The following is a 22,401-nucleotide window of genomic DNA, read 5'->3' as shown; positions in this document are numbered from 1 at the left end:
CTTTGCTTGAAAGTGTGAAATTGGATTTCAATTTCCAACATCTTTAGAAAAGAATGTCTTAGACTATGGACTGTGGAATCTGGAAAGCTTGCTGAAGGCCAGGTTTGTGAACCCAGTCCTCTGGTGATATTAGTGCTCCTTTCCAAATTGTAAATATATGTTAAAACTGACTAACTAAAAAAAAAAAAAAAAAAAAAAAAAAAATTGTATTTCCAGTGTGATTAAAAGTAATGTCATGGCATTTTACTTAATCACATTTTGTGCTGTTGCTGAAGCAAGTGATAAAAATTATTCCCAAACATCTAGCTGTGACAGTGGTGACTCACAAACAGGACTTTAAGGTACTCCCAGTGTCTAAATATTAAATATTTATTATAGTTCCATAAAATTTTACATTCATTGTACTGCTTGCTTGTTTTACCAGTCCTCCAGGGACTGAAAAGATTCTGTATTTGCTTCCCCTTTACAGCACATCAAACTTTTTTCCATAATATCCCTATTAAACCATTCGTCTCCCCAGTTTCCTGCAGATTGTCACTGAGTCATATTGATATCAGTGCAGAGACTCCAGTTTAGTCTCACTGATATCAATCTGTCAGAAAAAGGATGGGAAAATATTGCAAAACCCCAGAATTCCTAAAAATCTTGCAGCTGGCAAGGCTGTCCTTAGTCAGGTCACTCATGCTGAATTGCGACTTCCTTTCTGCATTTGCATGTTGATTGTCAATACTTTCTTATCTGTCTGTATAGTGTATTGCCAGCATAACATAAATAAATGAGCAAATGAATAAATAATAGCAATCAATAGAAACAAACATAGAATTGACTGGCCTCTGCATTGTTCTTACTGAATGAGATGCCAGAAGTAATCAAGCAACATAAATTATAAAATGTAAGTTCAACATTAGAAAGTCATTGTTTCAATATTTTACGAAACCTGCAGTGTGAATAAGGTAATGTGCTGGCTACAAAGCATTTAGATAGGTTTGTTTTGCTTTCAGTAGATGCTTATCTCTGCCCCCACTGAAGTCAGCAATAAGCCTGCTGGTGCAGAATGGCTTCCAAGATCTTCCAAAATTGTTTCTACAAAATAAAACACTTCAGTCTTTCTTTTGCCTAAAGAAATTCTGCTCTCTAAGGGGGTGGTGTATAACAGAAAAACAGTTTAACCCAGTCTGTTGAGGACCCAGTGACTCAAGAAATAGGTACTGGCCAACAGAGGCTTTCTGCACGTGGTTAAATGGTGAAATTCTCCTCCTGGAAGTAGTTATTATTGAAATAATATTGAAACAACTGGTTTTAGCAGATGCATTAATTCTTCTCTAGGTGCCTTTAAACATCTCCACCCCTCTTGAATCTTTTTATCACCTCTTTCAGAGATATATATGGAGAAGTCCTATTTCTATTTGTGATACTTGCCAGGAACCAGCTTTAATGTGGTGATACTGGTACTTCCCACAGTTTCCTTGTATCATTCCTGTCTCTTATGACCCATTGGCCATATATTTACAAGCCAGGAGAAACCCCACTGAGAACCACAATAGGAATGGAAGAATCTTGCTGCATCCAGCACAAAGGAGTATGATGTCCAGCCTTAACATAATACAAATACTTTTTAAAAACCCAAAAAGCTAACAACAAAAAGCCTTGAACAAAAAAACCCTAAATATAATAGCATTCCATGAGTAATAACAGTGATCATTGGTAAAGTGGAGGGTGCTTGCAACTCCTCTTTCCCACTGGATGCCAAATCATATTTTATTAAACAAAGAAGGCTCCAGTAGACAAAACCAAAACAAGAATACAAGAGTCTATGTTGCACCCATGTGTAATAGTAGTGCCATATGATAATTTGCACTATGTGTATATTGAGATAATAATACGACATGGTGGTGTAGCTGAATGCATATCTATTGTTAAGTAACTGACGACAAAGGCTGGCACATTATCAAAGGTTGGACTGAGTTTGGAATTTAATATTCTGCTCACATTTCAAGCAATTTTCAATGTCCACAACTGTCATCTAACATTGTTTCCAAGCTGCAATTCAGTGGGAGAAAAATAGCTATCCATATAGGACTTCACAGTGACACATCTGTTATTTATCTTAAGTGCAAAGACAGGAATGAACTGACTTTCAGCTTCATAATTCAGAACTGAACTTACTAGAAATTAAAGGGAGAAAAGGACAGCATCTTTGTATGAATGTAAGTTAATGGAATATCATGTGGAACTGCTTTTGCCAAAATTACTCTCCATGTTTCCTTCCAAATATACTTATCACAATGTACATCAGGAGCTTCATTAAGTGAATCATAGAATGGTTAGGGTTGAAAAGGACCGTAAGTTCATCTAATTACAACCCCCTTCCATGGGCACTGACACTTCACACTACAGCAAGCCCCATCCAATCTGGCCTTGACCACTGCCAGGGATGGGGCAGCTACAGCTTCTCTGGGCAACCTGTGCCAGCGCCTCAGCACCCTCAAGGGGAGAACTTCTTCCTTTTACATATAATCTAAAAATCCTTTTTCAGTCTGAGCCCATTACCCTTTGTCTTATTGGCCCAAACAGCTGTAAAGCAGACCTGAACAAGGCACGATGTCACTGTGAGAGGCCTGTGATGCAAAACCTTCCCATGATTAAAATGATGGAACAAACACTTGAACCTTTCTGACCTGAAATGTGTTTCTCCTCCAAGGCAGCTGTCGACACTGTATTTTTTTAAGGCATTCTTCCCTTTTCACTTCAGTGTTTTGGGTCTTGCTCCACCTACCCCTAGCCAGGACTCGCCGCACACAATTTCATGGAACTTCCAAACATTTCCTGTGAAGCAAAAAACCAAACTTTTTGAACTCCACATTGCTTCAGGGCATCTAATCATGAAAGTTATGTGTGCTGTTAAAAGATTGCCTTTCAAATCATGGAACCAGGCCTTTAGGGATACTTTCTTTCTCTTTTCTATTTTTTTTTTTTTTTTTATCTTTTCATAAGAAGTTTCAGAGCTGCAGAGCCTCAAGCCAAAAGAAATAGTTGTACAGGCAAGTTTTCTACACTGAATCCAAGAGAACAAGAGGCATGCTGGAGTGCTTGCTAGGGGCTATCTCGCCCTCCCGCATCCACACGCCTCCCACTAGACTTCACGTAGCTGATATGAAAATGAGTACATGAACTCCTGAGTGAACTTTCAAATTGGCCCTGCTTCTTCCTCTCACCTTGGCCATTTCAGACACATTTGTCTTGTTTGAGAATGTCTTTCCAGCTATTTTTAACCCTTCTAATATAAAATTATATAAATGTATGAAAATGAGCAGTCAGCTGGAAAGGCACAACCAGTAACAACTGAATATGATGGTCCCAAGGCACTAGTTATCACTGCTTCTCTGCTGGGATTATGTTTTTCATCTAACTGGGATATAGCAATGGCCATTTTTATTATTTGTCACTGTGGGAATAAGGCGGTCACTGGTCATTACAGTTCCCAAAGATCACTCTTCCCAGTTACAAGAACATTCCCATTATTAAACAGTGGCTTTACTGTACATAATTCAAGATCATTGTTAGGGTCTTTACTGATAACTGTATAAAAAAATACTTATATAGAAAATTCTTACCCCCAGATTAGCAGATAACTACTTTTTCTTGGTACAATCTTATATGTGCGAGAGTTAGAAAATAAATTTTTGTGTCACAGAAGACACTAGATATACTTAGGCTATTCTCTTTCCTACAATTCAGGCCTGAAAGGGATCACTTTTCTGTGGTCTTTTCTCCCACATAAATAAAAGCCAAAGTTGAAATTTTGCATTGTGAGCCCTGAAATAGTAAAATTAAATCAGAGAAGAATGCCGTCAAATTTCATCTTAAAATGGCTTTTTAAAGACACATGCATGAAAAGAAATGCTTAAATTGTTTCATACACCAAACATGCTGTTAGAGAGAAGACTTCTACTCTGGTGCTATTATTATTCATTGTATATTACAGCACTGCCCCCAGTTGTGCCTTTGTAATAAAAGACAGACTCCCTTTCTCTCTCCCTTCCTGATTTTGAGAGATTGCAAACAAAGGCACTGGCCATGCCAAGCTTCACACCCATGGTGAATCTCATAAACTGCAAGCGTTTCCTCTGAAACCCATGCCTGCACACAAACTGATGCATATGATGCCAAAGCTCTGTGCCTGTGCCCATACAAGCACAATGGTACAGTTAGTGGGAGGGTTTAAATACTTGTTCATGCCTGTGTATAGTATTTTTACAATAGAAGTCACCAATGATTTATTTTCTTAGAAGTTAAATAAGGGAAATTCCCTGGTTAGTAGTGATCATAGGCTGTTTATACCTCCACTGAACTTGATACTGGAAAGCAAGTGCGTGGGTCAGGGTGTGAGATGTCGCTTCATGTTTCCCCATCCCAATATCCCACAGGGACTGGAGATAAACTTTATTTTATGCAGTAAAGAGTCTTGGCCCTAAATCACCAGCTAGCAGCAGAACAACAGGGAAAATGCATTTCTTCTGCTCCCAGGGTCCAGCTGTTGGCATGGTGGTCTGCCCTGCATGAGTGAGCAGGACTACAAATATTCCATTTCCTCCTCTGTGCTGATCTCTGTGTTTAGCTTGCCTACACAGAAGGGTTTTCAAACGCACTTAACAGGTACTAACTTGTAGTTCGCTACAACTCTCCAGTCAGATTGCTGAGCAATTATACACATACTTTCTGTTTTCAGAAACTCAGACAGAGACTCCAAGGACTAAATCAACCTAAGGTGCAGAAATTTTTTCTACCACAACTGATTATCCAATGAAAACTCTCAGTTCAGCAGTATATCTAAAAATAGAGTGCTTGGAAAGCCAACCTAGAATTTCAGTCTATTAATAATATAAAGCTTCACTATAGCCAATGTTGTTAAGAGGTTTTCATAGCATATAGCATGAAGTTTTGGTCTTTAATTAGTCCTTTAATCTTTGCTGGGCTTGCTCCTGAGAACAAGTTACACTCCTGCATTTTACAGGATAAACAGCTCTCAGGAATGCTTCAGACTGCCTCAGAGGTCAGAGAGTGCATTTATTGAACACCACTCTATTTCGGCCTAAATCCTGACTGATCTGGTTTTGCTTAGAGGAAATGTAATTAGTATAGCTAATTAGCAGATGACCGCCCAAGTTTATTTTTTTTTTTCTTTTCCACAGAGAATTTACAGAAGTCTTCATTTGTTTCATGTGGCTCCTCTTCCAGCTGGAAGGGTCAGCTGTTTGTAGGGATGTTGTTAAATTCCTATGTTAATATAAGGATTATCTTAAAGAATTTTAAATATATGTTAATGTAGGGATTATATTAAATCTGATAAATGTTCTGATGTTGTCTTTTTTTATTGCCTGATGGATGGTGCATAGGACTACATAATTTTTCTTATTTTGCTATACATTCACATCATATCCAGGGATCAAGCTGGCATTTCGACTCCGCTTACAAACTCATAATAGGTCCTTAAAGACAAGGTATTTTCTCTGCTGTCCTGCAGTATGACAAGAAGCCACTGGAGATACTTGTTTCACAATGACATGCTGTGTTCCCAGCTCCTGGAAACACTGTTTTCTGGATACCCTTGAAACATGTCTTGAGGTGCTGGATAATGTGAGAATGACCTTTTGGTGCAGTTATAGAGCTCTCCTGAAAGAACATAGGTCTTTTATTCACCCCGTATCCCCAAATCATCCTTAAGAGAAGATAAACATTAAAGGGAAAAGGGTTATTTACTACTCTACATGTTTTACCTTTGATTCAGAAACAGATACCGCAGGTTACGATTGTCCATGTTTGCTCTTTCCATCTCAGCTTCCATTCTCAAGTAAAGTAGGTACAATTTCCCTCAGGGAAGAGGATCCGGATCTGGAGGTATACTTCCTTACAGACCTAACCTTTCCTTGGGATTCAGATTCAAAACTCTCCTCATTCAGCAGGATTTCTCAGGACTTCAGAAATGCAAGTGACTCTTGATCACGGCAAATTAGAGATATCTCCTTGGATAGAGATATGCTTGTTGGACATCTTGCCAACAAATATCTGCTGGAAATTCATTCACCCATTGGAAAGAAAGAAGGTTTTAATTGCCAGGGAGAAACTCAATCATTTGTACATAACTTGTACATAACTTTTGTTTTCCTTAAATCTCTATTTCATATAAAATGATGGCTGACCTGTATTCATGCATGCAAGTGAGGCTTCATGTGTGTGGTTAGTTCTCCATTCTTGGACAAGGTTCCTGGATGCAACTGTAGCTGGATAAGGATTTGACAGCTTTCTGGAATCCTGACACTTCATCTTGTTTTAACCAGCATCTGCCTGTTGTAAAGTTATTGTGCAACACTAGAGAGTTACAAATTGGTCACCAAAGGCATATGAACCATGTCAGTTTCTAATGTTAAATTGGATTAAGATTTTAAATGGCTCATGGTGACTGCATTGACTTTCTGGTTCTGGATCATGCTAAATTTCATAGAAGGAGAAAAAGAACAGAAGAGTTGTGAAGAACAAGAGCTTCTGTTTGAGAGGTGGCATATGATAAAAGGAAGAAAGGTAGGACTGAGGAGAACATTAGTCATGTAGCTCCATAAGAAGTTGTGGACTACAGCTGAAGGGATTTGTGACTAGAAGAATAAAAAGAAAAAGGAAAAGGAAAAGAAAATTTCATCTCCAAGGAAAGTCTTATCCACAGAGCTATGTGAGTTGTTATCCATGCTTTGTGTAGCTACTTTCATTCTCAGAAATTGTTCACAAGTTAGTACTGATCTCTGAAAATTTATTTATTCATAAGCATTCACTAAGCGGCTTTAACAAACAGTTTCTGGACTTTCATTTATTCATAAATAACACCTACTCACCACAAAATGTATATTATGTGTCATGTTTTATTTCAGTCATATGGTATTGCTCCAGTTCCAGACTGGTCAGTTAAAATGTAACCAGTGACTGGATGACTAAAGTACAATGGCCAATCTGGAATCACAAGCAACATATAAATATTCAGAAGAGCTTCATCTGGGGAACACAAGGGACCTGAAAACCGATTCAGAAGCAGACAGCAGTCATTCATATACTCATGAATAACCTTACAAGGCCCCAGAAGAGCAGACAAGAAAATCCACATATAAATTTGTGCCTAACCTCATTTTGTTCTTACAAGGGCTTTAATATAACACAGAGGGAGAGCAGAATTCACATGAAAAAGTCAGCAGAAAAAATACATACACAGCCTTTGAAAGAGATAAACATACAGATCTATCTCCTTTCCAAAGCAAGTGTCCACCATTCTAGATTTGAGAGCTCTGCACTCAGTTAATGTATTTTTCAGACTCAAAAATATCTTGGAGTATTTTCTCATCAGCTTCACTGTTTCTACAGAAAAAGAAAAAAAATGGTGCATTTCATAAGGCGTAGTTTGGAGTCTGTTGAGCTGTCGCTAGGAACCATAAGGTCTATTTTGAATCTGTTCAGGTAAAAGTGAACTCAAACCTAGACTTGGCATGGAGCCACATGCTCCAACAACTAGGGCTGCTAGCTTCATGTGTAAAGGATGTGCAACATCAACAGCTTTTCCTCCTTTACCTGCCTTTTAAAGACTAGATACAGGAAAAAATGACTCAGGCATAAGAAAGCATTATGGTACTATAGAACACCTGCAGAAAGAGAAAATTAGATATAAGGAAGATTTTTTTTTTTTTTTTTTTCTGGAAAGTCACTGATGGAGTTCATGTCTAATTGCCTTGTCCAATATCACAACTCAGTATAATTTAGCAGGTTCTATCAAAAGAATGTGATAAGGCAGGAATATAGTCAGCATTCAGCAGACAGCAAATTAAAACCCCACTTATGACAGCACAGTTGGGACCAAACTTCCCAAGGGTTGTGATGATAAGAATATAATACGGATACCTAGAAAAGAAATATTCTAAACTAGTGAGATTAAACAGGGTAAGATCACCCATTGATAAATTTATCCCATGACTAAGAACAATGTAATGGGATTAATGATGAGGATTTTTGATCATAATAAGATGTGGGCTGATGCCTGAGAGAAAGTTCAGTGGTGGCAACAACTGCAGCGAGTCCCATGTGCAAAGACGACATAATAATGTTTGATTGCAAAATGCCTTGTTGTGAAGAGAAGCCTTTGCCATCATTTTATGTGAAAGCTCTACAGAATTTAATAGACAGCTTGTAATCTTCCTTTCATTATTTCTACATTTTGACTCGTACATCTAAGTGCAATGGGAAGACTGTATCCATGGCAAAGTGTTTGATACAGCTACAGCATCCTCCCAAGTAACTGGATATAATATGTAGAACATCTAACAAGGAGGAAGACTTTTGTTCTGTGCTCTCTTTGGCTACAGCGACGCTCTTTTCCTTTGAAGGTTTCATATCAGCATGTCATGGATGTTTTCCTCTCAGTGTGTGAGAGGAAAATATGTTGGTGAGACTGACACATATTGGTGAGACTGACACACACTTCATCACCTGGGGACCTTTCAAGGAGAAATTCCTTAGACTGTGCGTTACAGAGAGGTCCATCATGATCAGGGCTGGTCTCAGGGTGAAATTAATCTCACGTAGATGTGAGCTGGTCACTCTAGGTCCTCTTTGTGGTTAGTGAAGAGAAACAGGGTATTCTGTAGAAATTAACCATCACCAGAAGATTAAATTAGGATAATATGAACTGCCTTTAAAACACCTGTCTTTCTCACAACAAAGTAAAAACGGAAGGACTATTTCAAGCAGACAAATATACTTATGCAGGTGGTAGTGAAGGACTGTTCTGTATCATTATAAGTTGACTCTTTTTCCCCAGTGTGTTTGGTAGACTTGATCAATGTGGTTAGTATTGTTAATGGAAATATAGGGCTTTAGTACCAAAATACCCCCCAAAATTTTGAGATTTCTGATTGCAGAATCCTTTTTGGGTCTCTCTGTGAAATGAGATGCTCCCAAAAAAGCTCATTATTTGATTAACTCACCATAAGTCTAAACCAGTTTTACAACTATTGGCCAGCTGAACTCAGATCCTGTAGTGAAGTTGTCCTATTTTATATGTGGGGAAATAAAGACATCAAAAGATGACGTTGTGAGCTCTGTGAAATAATTGGTAATAATTATTAAAAAGTTATTCTATTTGGGCTTGTCAGACGTAAGAAAAGTAACTGTGTGCTATCCAAAAGCACGATGAGAAACTCCTGAAAGGCACGGTTTTAGTGGAACTCATTCAACAAAAAGGCAGTTATGAGTAGCAGGCACAGAGTGTGTATAACTATGTGGACAGTAAAAAGGAAAAAAAAAAAAAAGTCTTGGCAAGTATGTGCTTTGAAGTTTTCCAAATAACTATGCTTTCATAAAGAGAGGCCACGCAGACTCTATTGAACCCAAATGGCTTGTCTGAAACAACGTGTACAGAGAGCTTTCAGGAAGCATGTTTGACTGTTTTCAAGTTTATGTTTATGTTCCTTACATGGGCTTAAAACTCTACATCTTTTTTATTGGCTTTTCTTGATTTAGACCAAACCCAGTGCTTCAAATAATTAACTTTTTTACAACTCAAAAATCCTGTATTGGTACTTGTTTGCAGCTGAATTTCAGTCTAATCATATCTAAAATAGTCTTAATAATAATCCCAAAGTATTTGCTAACTCTATCATCCATTAACTTTTTATGGTATGCAAACAATTCCTGCTTTATTGACATATGCCAAAAACATGCACAGAGAGACTAACTAGGCATGAGAGCAAGGGAGTTATCCTTAATTAGTAATTTCCTGTTAATGTAAATTGTACCTGCTCTGCATCTTTAGGGCCTCCTTCCATCTTGAAATGTTACTCTGCTACTTTTCTGTTTAACTTATGCAGCTTGAATGTTGTAAAAACTACAGTAAAAGTCAATAAAAATGCAATAACATCATGTCAATCAAAAGCAATGGAGCAATCTCTTTTGAGCAAACAATTGGAAAGCTACAGCTAAAATGCAATCTCACTATGTTGCAATTGATTAAAGATATGAATCAGAAAATTAAAAGTTTCTTTTTCCCAGTTTTAGTTATTACCAGTTGCTTAATTTATAGAGCAGTTACTCAGATCCTATCTAGAGCCCTGTAAAGAAGCTACAGGTACAAGCAGTGATACTGGCCTGTGTTGCTTCTATTAGTATGGATTACTCACGAGCACTCAGCATATGTTGCCACAATGTAAGTCCATTTCTATTCTGTTTATGTGAATACTCAGGTAAGAACTTTATTTTTCTTTTTTTAATCAGGAAAAGAAAACTGTTGTACTAAGGGTCCATCCAACTCAGTATCCCATACCTGACAGTGCCCTGCAGCAAAGCCCTAGGGAAAAACATGATAAGAGGAAAAGTCCAAAGTCACCTTTCTCCAATAGGATGATAGTGATGTTCTCACAGTCCTGTTGTCCCAGCCTTGTACAAGTTTGTCTGTTACAGTCTTTGCTGGATTTTCCTTCCCTGCATGCACTTAATCACTTTTTGAATCCAGTTGAGCTTACATGTGAGCTTTCAGGCAAATAACCTGGGGGGTTTGTGCTGATTTCAGCCTCTATTGTAACTTCACCTTTGAAGATAAGATTTCCCACAGGGCCACCAGACTGAATCAGATGTTGAGCAGAGAGAAACCATTGCCTCAGTGATAGGGGTATCTAAGTAAAGAGACTGTGTATTTTCAAGGCTAGTGTGGGTGTTTTTATTTCTGCTCTATCAAATTTTTGTATACGTCTGTGATCAAAATAGCTTCTTCAAGGATCCAGACATCCTTTGGGTAAATATGGCAATTTGATTCTAAGCTCATTTTCCACACAGCAGATAAATAAGCAATCATAAGCAGTGTCATCCTAAATAAAAGCCTTATTGAGCTTAGGCAATGAAAACCAATCAATAGAGGACACTCATCCCCAGTGAAAGAAAGAGCTAATGCTCTGTGGTTCCTGGTGGACACTCTCTCATTGTATTTTAAAACCACAAGGAATTCCCTGTGTCATCAGCAATGACCACTTTATTGCTGGTGAATTGGGAAATAAGCAGGGCTAAAGGTGCATTTGAATTCCACAGACTCATGCATTTAGCCCATTTTTCAGTGCAGGAGATCACTTGGTTATCTCATGGGCTTAGGTGGGTTCAGAAAAAGAAAAACAGGCTCTTCCTTCAGTTTCAATACTAGAAAATTATGTTTTTCTGCTCTTTCAACTAGAGTGAGGCAAATAAGTTGATTATCATTAATTACAAGTGAAAAAAAAAAAGGACTGAAGTGATCAGATGTCACACATTTACATCTATTCTTCTGGTTCTTTCAGTCAAAACTCCAAACCCAAAACAAAACTTCATTTTTTTCAAAAGTATTACAGTTCCTAACATTTCTTAGATTTAAGATATGCCTTTTTAAAACAGCAAAATTCTGTATTTCAAAGTAAATCTATTCATTTTTTATGAGACAAGCTTTTTGAAAATGAATGCTTCCAACTCGAATATTTTTTTCTAAAAAGCTATTTTAATTAACTTTGAAATCATATTCCCCCTCTCCCCGTATTTTTTCAAATTATGGAGCATTTCTAATGAATCAGAAATTTTAGCAAACAGAAAAATATGTTAATGTTACATTTTTATTATTTATTCCATGATGAATACTATGCTGACTACAATCAGATGCATTAAACCAGACTCATTCAGTCTAAAAAATGATCAAACTTCATTTAAGCAATACAATTTTTTTTTAATTATTAAAGGGGAGAAGCACTACATTTTCAAATCATTCATTTCTCTCTTGCTTAATGAATTATTGATTTTTGCTTTCCTTTTGAATGATAGTGTTCTGATGTGATAAAGATTGATTTGAATCTTTACACAAATATTGTATATCATCAACATGTTACGGCAACAGAAAAATACATACCAAAGTAGACCTGAAGGGATGGAATAAAACAAAAAAAACATTATGAGGTACCACAACCATACGCATGTGTGTGTGAAGGTGCATATGTAAAATAGCAAATGGAAATGAAAGCATTACATACAGGGGGATGATAACAATGCAGAATTCTAGCAAGTCTACGTTTAGATTAACACTGAACAAGGAACCTTGGAAATGAGAAAATAATTACTTTCTACAAATAGTAATTCTTCTCAGTTGACATTTCTTGCAACCACAAGTGCATAGCTGTCACAGCTTTAAAGAGAGAGCTTACACCCTGCTAGAGTTCAGAAGCTTTCGTTTCATTCACAGCTATTCACGCCAGTGGGAACTGCGCAGTCAAAAGAGAGAAAGAAAAGTGCTGAGGGTGGTAAACACATAGATAATACTGTCCACCAAACAATTTTGCATTTCCTTTATGCACCATTTATTTCAGACAAAAAAGCTGCTGAGAGATTTATGTTAAAGTGATTTCCACAACTCAGCTGCTCAGGTCTGGAGAGGTGATTGAAGTGCTGAGCTACGCTTTCCTGGGGACCTGTGCATACCCCTTTTCTGCCATGCTGTAGGTGGGAGATCTCACATGCTCTTCTTCAGACAAACTCATTTCTATCATCAGCTTGGTGGATTTTGATACACTGGATTAGGGGAAAGAGCCTATGGTTACTGAGAGATGAAGTCTGTCTTTTTTTCCCTTGGACAATCTTAGGACCCCAGCACTAGCTGTCCATCTTTTGGGCTGTCATGCCCGAAGTGGACAGGCTGGAAAGGTGTTCCACTGTTCTTCTTCTTAGCCCTCTGTAAAGAGGGAGCACCCATCTCACATCCATGGAGGAGAAAGCAGATACACACAGGGCTAAAATGGTCGGATATTTCACAACACAAACCAAAACATCCATATTCCATTCAAAAATACTCATCCTTGTCATGCAAAAATCCTCAAATGATTATGGCTGCACTGGGACAAGTGCTTATTGTATCACACGTGTTCACAGAGAATTAGACTTGCAACTAATGAACTATAGCTATTATCCACCAGGGCCACATTGAGATTTTGCCTAGAAGGCTACAAAGGGTAAGGAATAAATATCACCATTCAGGGACTAACCAGATACAAGCACACAAGGCTCAGACCAACAGATGCAAAGCAGGGCCAGCGAGACATGGAAGCTGGGATCTTTCTCTCTCTAACATCGGAACTAGCACTCCTAGTGGAGAGGGTGTTGCCACTCATCCTGCTGCAGGCCAACAAGAGGTTATGATCCCTTAGAGCAGGAAACAATCCAGCTTTCATGTGAGCATTGTCACATAGGCAGCTTTCGCCAGCTTACTATAAAACCCTGGACAATGATGTACTTGCAGGTAGAACCTAACATAAGGTTAATCAGTCTAGGCAAAGCGTGCAAGTGAAGATATTCAAATGAATTTGTATAGTGATCCATATCACACTTTCTTTTTTTTTTTTTTTTTCCATACAAAGGCTTTTGTGCACAGCCATGTTGTTTTACAGTGTCTCTCCAGGCTCAATAGAAACACTAGAATGAGATGCACCTGAAAATTTTGCATGAGACTGTTTCCCAGGAGTAGGTGGTTAATCCAGATTTGAAACCTGAGCTTCTAGTCTCACCAAAGCAGGTATCCTATTTCTATCACTCAATAAAAAATGAGTTCTCCATTCCCAGGAAATATTCCTAGTATTAACTTAGAGAATGAATCACTTTTTTGTGGTTATCAGTAAAACCCCCCAAACAGTCCATTTAAAACCGATTAGCAAGCATAAGAAGGCTAAAGAGGCATAATTCATGGTGGTTTTTTTCCCCCTTGCCACATACTTAGAAGTATTTTGGAACATGATGCATAACATACACAGCTCTGATTGTAAGGAGGTAGGTCAACATCCTGCACCACTGATCTTACACACGGAGTGGGAAAATGAAACTTGAGACTTTAGTTTACAAATAGCCAGGGAAAAAAATATATCGCAGAGTTGAAAACTTGTAATCATTATGATATTTGCATTATGACAAATTAAAAACTGTTTTTTCTAGGTTATGAACAGTGCTATAAAGCTGGTATTCTACACTGTGTATTGCAAGCTCATTTGAAATGTACTCTTCCACGACATGATGAGAACACAAATTACAATTAGGAAAGTAACCCAAGCAGAAAATTAGTCTGGAAGACTAGTCTGAGTGTGCTCCTGCAGACAAAGCCATTCTGTGTCTTAACTTTACTGTCTCAGTTTAGGGAGAGCTTGATGCAGAAGATAAAGACAAGGACAAATATGGCTTTCTGGGGGAAAAATAAAAATGCTTTGAAAGTATGATTCGTAGTGTTTGAGTCTTGAAAACATGCACAAAGAGAAGCCTCACCTGATCCCATCTTTGCAGAGTTATTCACAGAATAGGTTGTTATAGCCACAATGTGCTGTAACTGTAACTACCTGGATTTTTGTTCCCCTAACCCTATTCATAGGCAAAAATCCACATTTATGAATAGAGATAAGGTCTGCTGACCCCACCCTGAACCCAGAGATTACTTGCACAAGTAAATGCACACAGCCTTTGTAACCGACAAAGGGTTAGCTCTAAAGGTAGTGATCTGAGAGAAAACATGATTCAAAATTTCATTCCGAAACTAATGGACCAAAAAAGACAAAAAGTCAAAAAGTCAGGAAGTACTTTCTACTACTAAGTAATAAACTAAATAAATGAACTTAACATACTTATAAGCAAGCAAGACAATATCTGAAAACATTCGTGTCTGAGGTTTTTTTTTCTGGAAAGGTTTTGTGGGGTTTAAAAGCAAAATAGTTCTGTACAAATCACTTGGTATCTCTGTACTTTATCTAGAGAGATTGGAACAAATCCACTGACTGGAAAATTATACCTACCTTTTATGTGTCTCGTCTGGTGGAAAGGGGACGTGTATACTAAACACTGGTTATACTGCACGAGAAGGATCACGATTTTCTATTACATCTCATTTTCTTTTCTGTAAGAGTTGATTTTCTTGAGGTAACTGATTCTATTTCATTGTAAAGGCACCCATGACTTCCCAGTACCTTACAGGATATTGCAGATTTATCCTTATTTAGAAAAAGATTTAAAAAATGAAAGCCAAAAACCTACTGAGACAAGAAGCTATATCAACAATTGACATGAAAAATAATTGCCCTCTGCTATAGCGGACCAGATGTTGGCAAAAAAACGCAATGTTTGGCAAGTCTGAAGCTAGGTGAATATCTAAGAGGGTTTTAAAAAGTGGGAATTAATATGTAAGAGGCTTTTTACTCCAGAGGTGGCCTGCTCCATGCTTGTCAGTGCATGCAGCACTAGTTAAATCTTCAGCAAAACAGGCTTTTGTTAGCAGGGTGTGTAAAAACATTACCAGATTGCAGAAAAACACACAACAGCCCCCACGCTGACCGCTAAGCCTGGCTCTTCTCTGTTACCGTCCATGACCTGGGGCATTTATCACAACTGTTGCAGGTGTTACTCAAAATATTTACCCCGACTATATCCTGGATTTCAAGTGTAACTGCACAGTCCAAAGATATAGTGCACCGAGGCAATTTGGAAGTTATTTCCAATATCCATTTTTAATTCCTTTTTGGCTGAATTAAACAGAACAAGAGGAACAGAGGCTGTAATTGAGAGCAGAAATATAACTAAGAAATAGTTACCCTCCTTTTTTTTTATTGGAAAAACATTAATTGACATTTAGGGGAAACATATAGACAACAAGCCACATTCAGCACAACACAGCCTTAGACCCAAATCCATCATCCTCCTCTTGCAAGAACCAAAATTATCTACAGCAGCTCCTGCTGGTCATTGGGGCTCTGCCATATTTATCAAATCAGTACATTTTATTTCTGTCTCCTACTCACAGGCTAGTTGGAGCATCTCACTTCAATGAAATGGTGTTGAAATTCAACTGGTAGCTGGTGATAGGGATTAGAAATCCAAACCAGGAAAAAGCTCCAGGAAGAGCTTTTTGGAACTAAATGAAAGAGTAGATTGATTAGGGATAGGTGCTTTTCTCATTTTAAGGTTGAAGTGCATTATTAATTTCACATTAGTTCATATGCTTTTATATTTTTTCTTAAATTTAGGATATTTTGTACTGCATCTCATGTGTCCAAGAAGTTGGAAAAAGGGAGTTATAACTTCATATACAATGCATGGTCTGAGACAGGGTAAATACATGACTTTAGTGTGCATTGAAATCCCCTGGTCAGAACCTTCCTTGGGAGCAAAATTTAATACAGGCTTCAATACTGTGCTTCTCTTCATTTGAAGGTGACTTGAAACCATGTCTGGAGTAAGCTCGTGTGTATGGATTGTTGTTCAGGGTACTGATAATTCTTGAACTGGGAAGTAACTAAAATTTAAAAGTAATAGCTAGTGATTGAAAAGCACATAAACACCTTTGCAGCCAAAGCTCCTCATTGAAATTTCACCGCTGGGACATGTGTTGTGAATTTGCAGTGCCCATTTTGAAAACCTCTAGGCATAATATTTTGATAAACATTTATAAAAGGGAAACATTTATAAAAGGGAAGCACTTTCTGTAAAGAAAATATTTGGAAATGAATGCAAATTCTTGCTGCTTCTTTGAGTCTTCATGTGGGTTTTAGATTTTATACAAAGGAAACAATATATAATCATCAAAACCAAAACCAGCAGTGATGATGTAGATGATTTGGGCAACTGAAAATTTTATTTTTGATTACCGATTCCTGATTTTTCATTCTTCCCTTACATTTTTTTTAGAGAAATGCCTTTAGGAAAGTAGCTATATATTATAAGCTAACAATTTTAAAACTCTGGTTTGGTGACATTTACAGGATATTTAGCACTTTCTAAAACTGTGATGGCATTTATATTCCTGGATATAGTTTTAAGAACCTAATTTTGAGTTTAAAAATACTGACTCATAAGCTTCTCGAGATGTGCAAGAAACATCCTCTAAAACATGCATAACATGACAAGAATAAAGGTGTTAGGCTAAAAACCTGGTCGTAGAAATAAAAAAACAGTAGGAAAGCTGTTAATCTGCTCATGTACAACTGCAGTCTCTTTCTGTATGATTTCTAACCAAAGGATGTCTTGGGCTTTACAAAGACTTACTGAGTTTAATAAGTCCTCGTAAGTCCAACTTGAGGATGCACATTTCCCCCAACAGGATGGAAAACTTGGTTATTAATATTTTATTATTGAACTAGGCAATAACACTTTCTGAAAGTTCAGTATGCTATTTACAGGAGTACCTTGAGTATAAGAAGCAGGGTGTATATTCCCTGTGAAAGGGTTTTCTGTGTTGGCAGCTTTCAAAATACCTGGTGCTTGTCATGCAGAGGTGGATTCAGGTGATAACACAATATCTGGTTTTATTACAAGCAAAACCCCCAAAGAAAACTCAAACAAAAATACTTTCAGTATTGATTATAGTGGTTGCAAATAAAAAAAATAAATTCATATTTAAAAAGCAGCCCTTAGAGTTATGCTAGCAAACGGCAAGGTAGACCCAGACCTGTTCTTTGCCAAAAAAATATTTCATGATATGACTTTCTTTTCAGGACTCTGGAAATTATTACATTAGTCAGTAGTTTTCTGAAAGCTTGAAAAATCACACTGCAAAATTTCTTTTGGTGAATTTTCCATCACTTGTTTAGATTGAAGAAATTAGAAGTGTTCTGCTTTCTTGGGATTTTTAGCACCTCCTCCATTCCACCCTCCTACAGATTAAAAACAGTATGATATAGCAAGACTGGCCAGAAAAAATTCATATGTAGAAGCGTGCCTTATAGTCTAAGGTTTTCAAACTCCAAAAGACAGGGCTGAAAGCTCCAGACACATGTGCAGTCTTGTTGCTATAACACGTAGCTCCAAGATTATGTGTAATGCCCAGTTCAGAAGTCTTCCCTTAAATTTGAAACTCACAGGCTGCTCTCTTCTGCCTGCTCCCTTACTGCCTAACTCCTCCAATTTTAATTAATGATGCTGTTATATACCTCCATTGCAATGTAAGACCCTGCTCAAGCAGTATGGAGGAGCACTTAGAAGGAACCCTCCAAAGAAACAAGAACTGTGATTCCTTTTTTCATGTTAGGACTTTAAAGAAATACGTGGACATAGAAAGAGGCCACTGCAGACTTCCTAAGTGAAATCTGTATCTGCATTAGTACTCTTCAACAGCTGGAATAGGTTGAAGAGGACTAAGTATAGAAAGAATTAAGATTCATTTCTGTCTTCAGAGTATACCCTTTCCTACTCAACCTCTAAATACAATGTACAGTCCTGTACAGTCTGTTGTCCACGGGGACCATTCAGTAGTCCTTGTGATTTACCGATGGCCCTACACCTGGATATAGATGTTACCCTTTAATTATGATGCCCTTAATAATTAGCTATGCCCTTAATAATTTGTTTCAACTTTTGGTCAGCCCTGAACTGGTCAAGCAATTTGACTAGATTATTGTTTTAGGTTCCTTCCACCTGGAATATTATTTCTATTCTATTCTAATTTCCAGACCCAGGCTCAGATCAGTACCTTATCAAAAGCCTCCCTTCCTCAATGTATGGAAACAGCTCTTCCTCTGGAGCTCCTTGCCATGGAGGACAGCCCTGGGAATACAGCTTTAAGAACTATTTGCTGTAAGGATGGGGTGAGGTATCCCAGCCTGATCGGAGAGGTTTTCTTGGCCTCCAACTGATATTTTCCAATATCACCATCTCCTGTACTGACATATAGATCTTGCTACATTATTTCTGTCCCTGACCACTACCTGTAGCCTTCAATTTACCTATTGCCTTATCTCTGCCATAGTCTCTCTAACTCAATGCATCCTGTAAGTCTTCATAGAATCATAGAATAGTTAGGGTTGGAAAGTACCTTAAGATCATCTAGTTCCAGACCCCCTGCCATGGGCAGGGACACCTCACACTAAACCTTGCCACCCAAGGCTCTGTCCAATCTGGCCTTGAACACTGCCACAGATGGAGCATTCGCAACTGAAACTCATCCTCATTCACAACTTAAACTCATCCTCCCCTAGTCCCATAAGGATGTGGGACAATATATGCCAATACAATGTCTAGGTGTGGCTGAAATGGCGCAGAGATATAGGTAAAGATTAGTTCTATGGTCTGCAGCACAATGTTATGTCAAGCTGCATCACCCAAAAGTAAATTCCTTTTTGCTTTGCTGCCCAACAACCTTTGATTGTTTATGGCTAAGCCATTTTTTCTGAAAGAAAGGGAGGGAAACTTATCTATAAATTGTTTTACCCTGCTTGTTTGCTAGTCGGCACTGTGATTCAGACACCGCAGCAGATAAAGGCTTTTAACTTATATTGAAAACCACAGGATCATGACTGTGGCCATAACAGTAGCCACTCCTGGGCACAGAGGGAAGGTAGAGGACCACCCTATAACACCATTCATGACTGCAGCATTATTATTGTTAATCATTATTTAACTTGATGTTCAGGCACAAGAGCCAACTGAATAAAACATCTTTACTGAATTATAAGATGGGAGAGAGAAGACTGAAAAGAAAGAAATATTTCTAGGTCTGCTTTGTATAACACTGTTCTCTAGTGCGTTGCAAATCTACTAGTATCTCTTTAAGAATACCTTTTCTTGGTTTATAAAAGCTAATGGCATTAAAAATACAGTAATTAACATGTTCATACTGTAAGTGCTAATCATTTAACATGTCAGTCATCTTCACCCTGTACTGAATCAATATGAATTATTAAAAGAGACTCTTTAAGACCTTTAAAATCAACTCTCAAAGCATGCACTAAACAACCACACCGCTGGCATACGGGAGCACCAAGTTACAAATTCATGTGTTAGACTGTCTGACACACTCGTTGTCTTTGATGGGAAAAAACAAAGCCAAAAAACCTCCCCTCAAAATCTTATATTCAGAACTGCATAGTCTGTATGCATAAGTTAAATGATTATTTTAAGCAGAAACGTTACAGAGTTAAAAAAAAAAAAAAAAGGAAAGAGAGAAAAATAATCTATTCAGCTTATGAAGTAAGTTTTCCATAACCAAATTGTGTGACAATCCGAAACATTTTTGAAGCAGTAAGTATAGCAAGACAATAAAAATAAAAAATCTAACAAAGTGAAAGTTAAATGTTCCAAGTTTTAAACCAGTTTCTGTCAAGACTGTTACTGGTCATGAAGAAAGCTGTATATGCATTTGGAAATGGATTTTAAACATTATAAAGAAAGACTAGCTCTTAAAGTAAAGGTTATTCCCAAGTTTCCTGCAGAAAAAAATAAAGGTTTATTTTCAAAATAGAGACGGAAATATTAAATGGATACATCTTACCTCACAACAAGCTCAGAACACTTCAAGAAAGAGTCATGAAGTCTCTTTCGCGTATATATATGTATATATATATATTTATGTAAAGACAGCCGAAAGTCTGCAGCAGATGCCTGTTTCCTGGTCAACCCGTTAAAAGAAGATGGCAGATACGAATATGTTTTTACAGATACAAAATAAATGACGTTTTGCAATCAATTACAGAAAAAAAAAATCACATGAACAGCGTGTCTCAAATTTTCCTATCCAATTGTGCAATGCTCATGTTAACATCTTGTTCTGCTTGAACAATCAGATAATGGACTGGATGTTAATATGTCAGAGGTTATTCTTGCATTGAGGAAACTTTCTATGCCCATGAATTTAATTAATAGTAGTTTTTCTACAGCTAGAGGAGACTTTCTTTCAGTGGGAGTACGAGAGTACAACCCCCCTGCAGTACATACAGCCAGATTAACTTATACCAGCTGAAAATTTAGCCCTCATTTTCTATATCTTGATACACCTGATCTCATGTTGAAGTTGAAGTTCTATTTGGCAATCCAAAATCCCTTTGTTGTGAGAAAGGAGGAAAGTAATTTCGGACAGGTTAAAATTTTACCAAGTTTGTGTACTCAGGAATAATTTATGAGGGGTTACACATCTGATAGGAGATAAGAACTTACGTACCTTGCTTTCCTAGCATGAAAAATAGGTCATAACCTTCTACTAACCCCCTCCAATAAAACCCACAAACTAACTAGGAAAAAGTTCAGCACACTGCCTCAGATGCTTTGAGATTAGCAGAAATTACAGTCAAAGGGCAAACAGAAGATGGAGAATTCCAGATCTGGGTCTAAATAAGTCAACTGCAATTAGGGAAGCTTTTCATGCCTGTTGAAAGGGGAAGCTACTTTATATTTGAGGCCCAAGTCCTGCTGCCAGTCCCTTGTGCAGCAAAAACTTCTTTCCACAACAGGATATGAAACAAACATGGAAGATGTGAGCACAGACCAGTGTTCTCTAATGCATCTAATGAGAAACATTATCTCTAAACCACTCTTGGTAAGCTCCTAAACCATTCTGTCCACGTTTTTATTTTTTCTGAGAACTCAGAAATATCATAACACCAAGGCCTTCTCTAAGTTCTTGTTTGAATTTCACAAACTGTTTGTTAAGGCCACACAGTAACCAGAATGATGTGGGCACCTGATGCTCTAGTACCTGCCTCTGGAGACAAACACAAGACAGACTTCAAAGTTCTGTAAAAGGTGAAAGAGCTGAAACAAAAATCTTGCTGGATTGCCCTAGCTTATCTTCTCATGACCTCAAATCGAGATAAAATTTCCTTCCTTTATTTTTTTTTTTTTTTGTCTTTTGCAAAAAATGTTATACCCCTGCAACAAACGTTCCTGAAGTTAGAAATCCAGAGTTTAAAGTTTGACATAAATGCAAACAGTTACTAAGCAATTAGCTTTCACAGGATACCATTTGTATTGCTCTTTCACAAAACAGAGCACATACAGAGCAAGAATAAGGCTACACATAGAATAACAGAATCATAGAATAGTTAGGGTTGGAAAGGACCTTAAATCATCTAGTTCTAACCCCCTGCCAAAGCCAGGGACACCTTCAACTAGGCCAGGTTTCTCCAAGCCCTGTCCAACCTGGCCTTGAACACCACAAGGGATGGAGCATTTATCACTTCTTTGGGCAACCTCTTCTAGTGCCTCACCACCCTCACAGTAAAGAACTTCTTCCTTATGTCTAACCTGAACTTCCCCTCTTTAATTTTAAACACACACAGAGTTGTCGCACACAAAGACTTGTGGTCAATGGCTCGATGTCCGGCTGGAGACCGGTAATGAGTGGTGTCCCTCAGGGATTGGTGTTGGGACCGCTCTTGTTTAACATCTTCGTCGCTGACATGGACAGTGGGATTGAGTGTGCCCTCAGCAAGTTTGCAGATGACACCAAGCTGTGTGGTCCGGTTGATATGCTGGAGGGAAGGGATGCCATCCAGAGGGACCTTGACACGCTTGTGAGGTGGGCTGATGCCAACCTTATGAAGTTCAACCACGACAAGTGCGAGGTCCTACACCTGG

At 37.9% G+C, this 22,401-nt stretch overlaps 1 protein-coding gene across 1 annotated transcript in view; it reads right to left on the bottom strand.

Annotated features, from left to right (window-relative positions):
- Positions 1-20,471, bottom strand: part of LOC136005990 (urea transporter 2-like) — a 399,495-nt gene extending 379,024 nt beyond the window's left edge. The window contains exon 1 of the mRNA XM_065663882.1: positions 20,321-20,471. The gene's annotated coding sequence lies outside the window, so the exon portion shown is untranslated. The remainder of the gene's footprint in view (positions 1-20,320) is intronic.
- Between the last annotated feature and the right edge of the window lie 1,930 nt (positions 20,472-22,401).

Source organism: Lathamus discolor, chromosome Z, assembly GCF_037157495.1.
Source record: "Lathamus discolor isolate bLatDis1 chromosome Z, bLatDis1.hap1, whole genome shotgun sequence".
Taxonomy (NCBI): domain Eukaryota; kingdom Metazoa; phylum Chordata; class Aves; order Psittaciformes; family Psittacidae; genus Lathamus; species Lathamus discolor.
The sequence above is the reverse complement of the archived record's forward strand: the minus strand, read 5'-3'. Positions and strand labels throughout refer to the sequence as shown.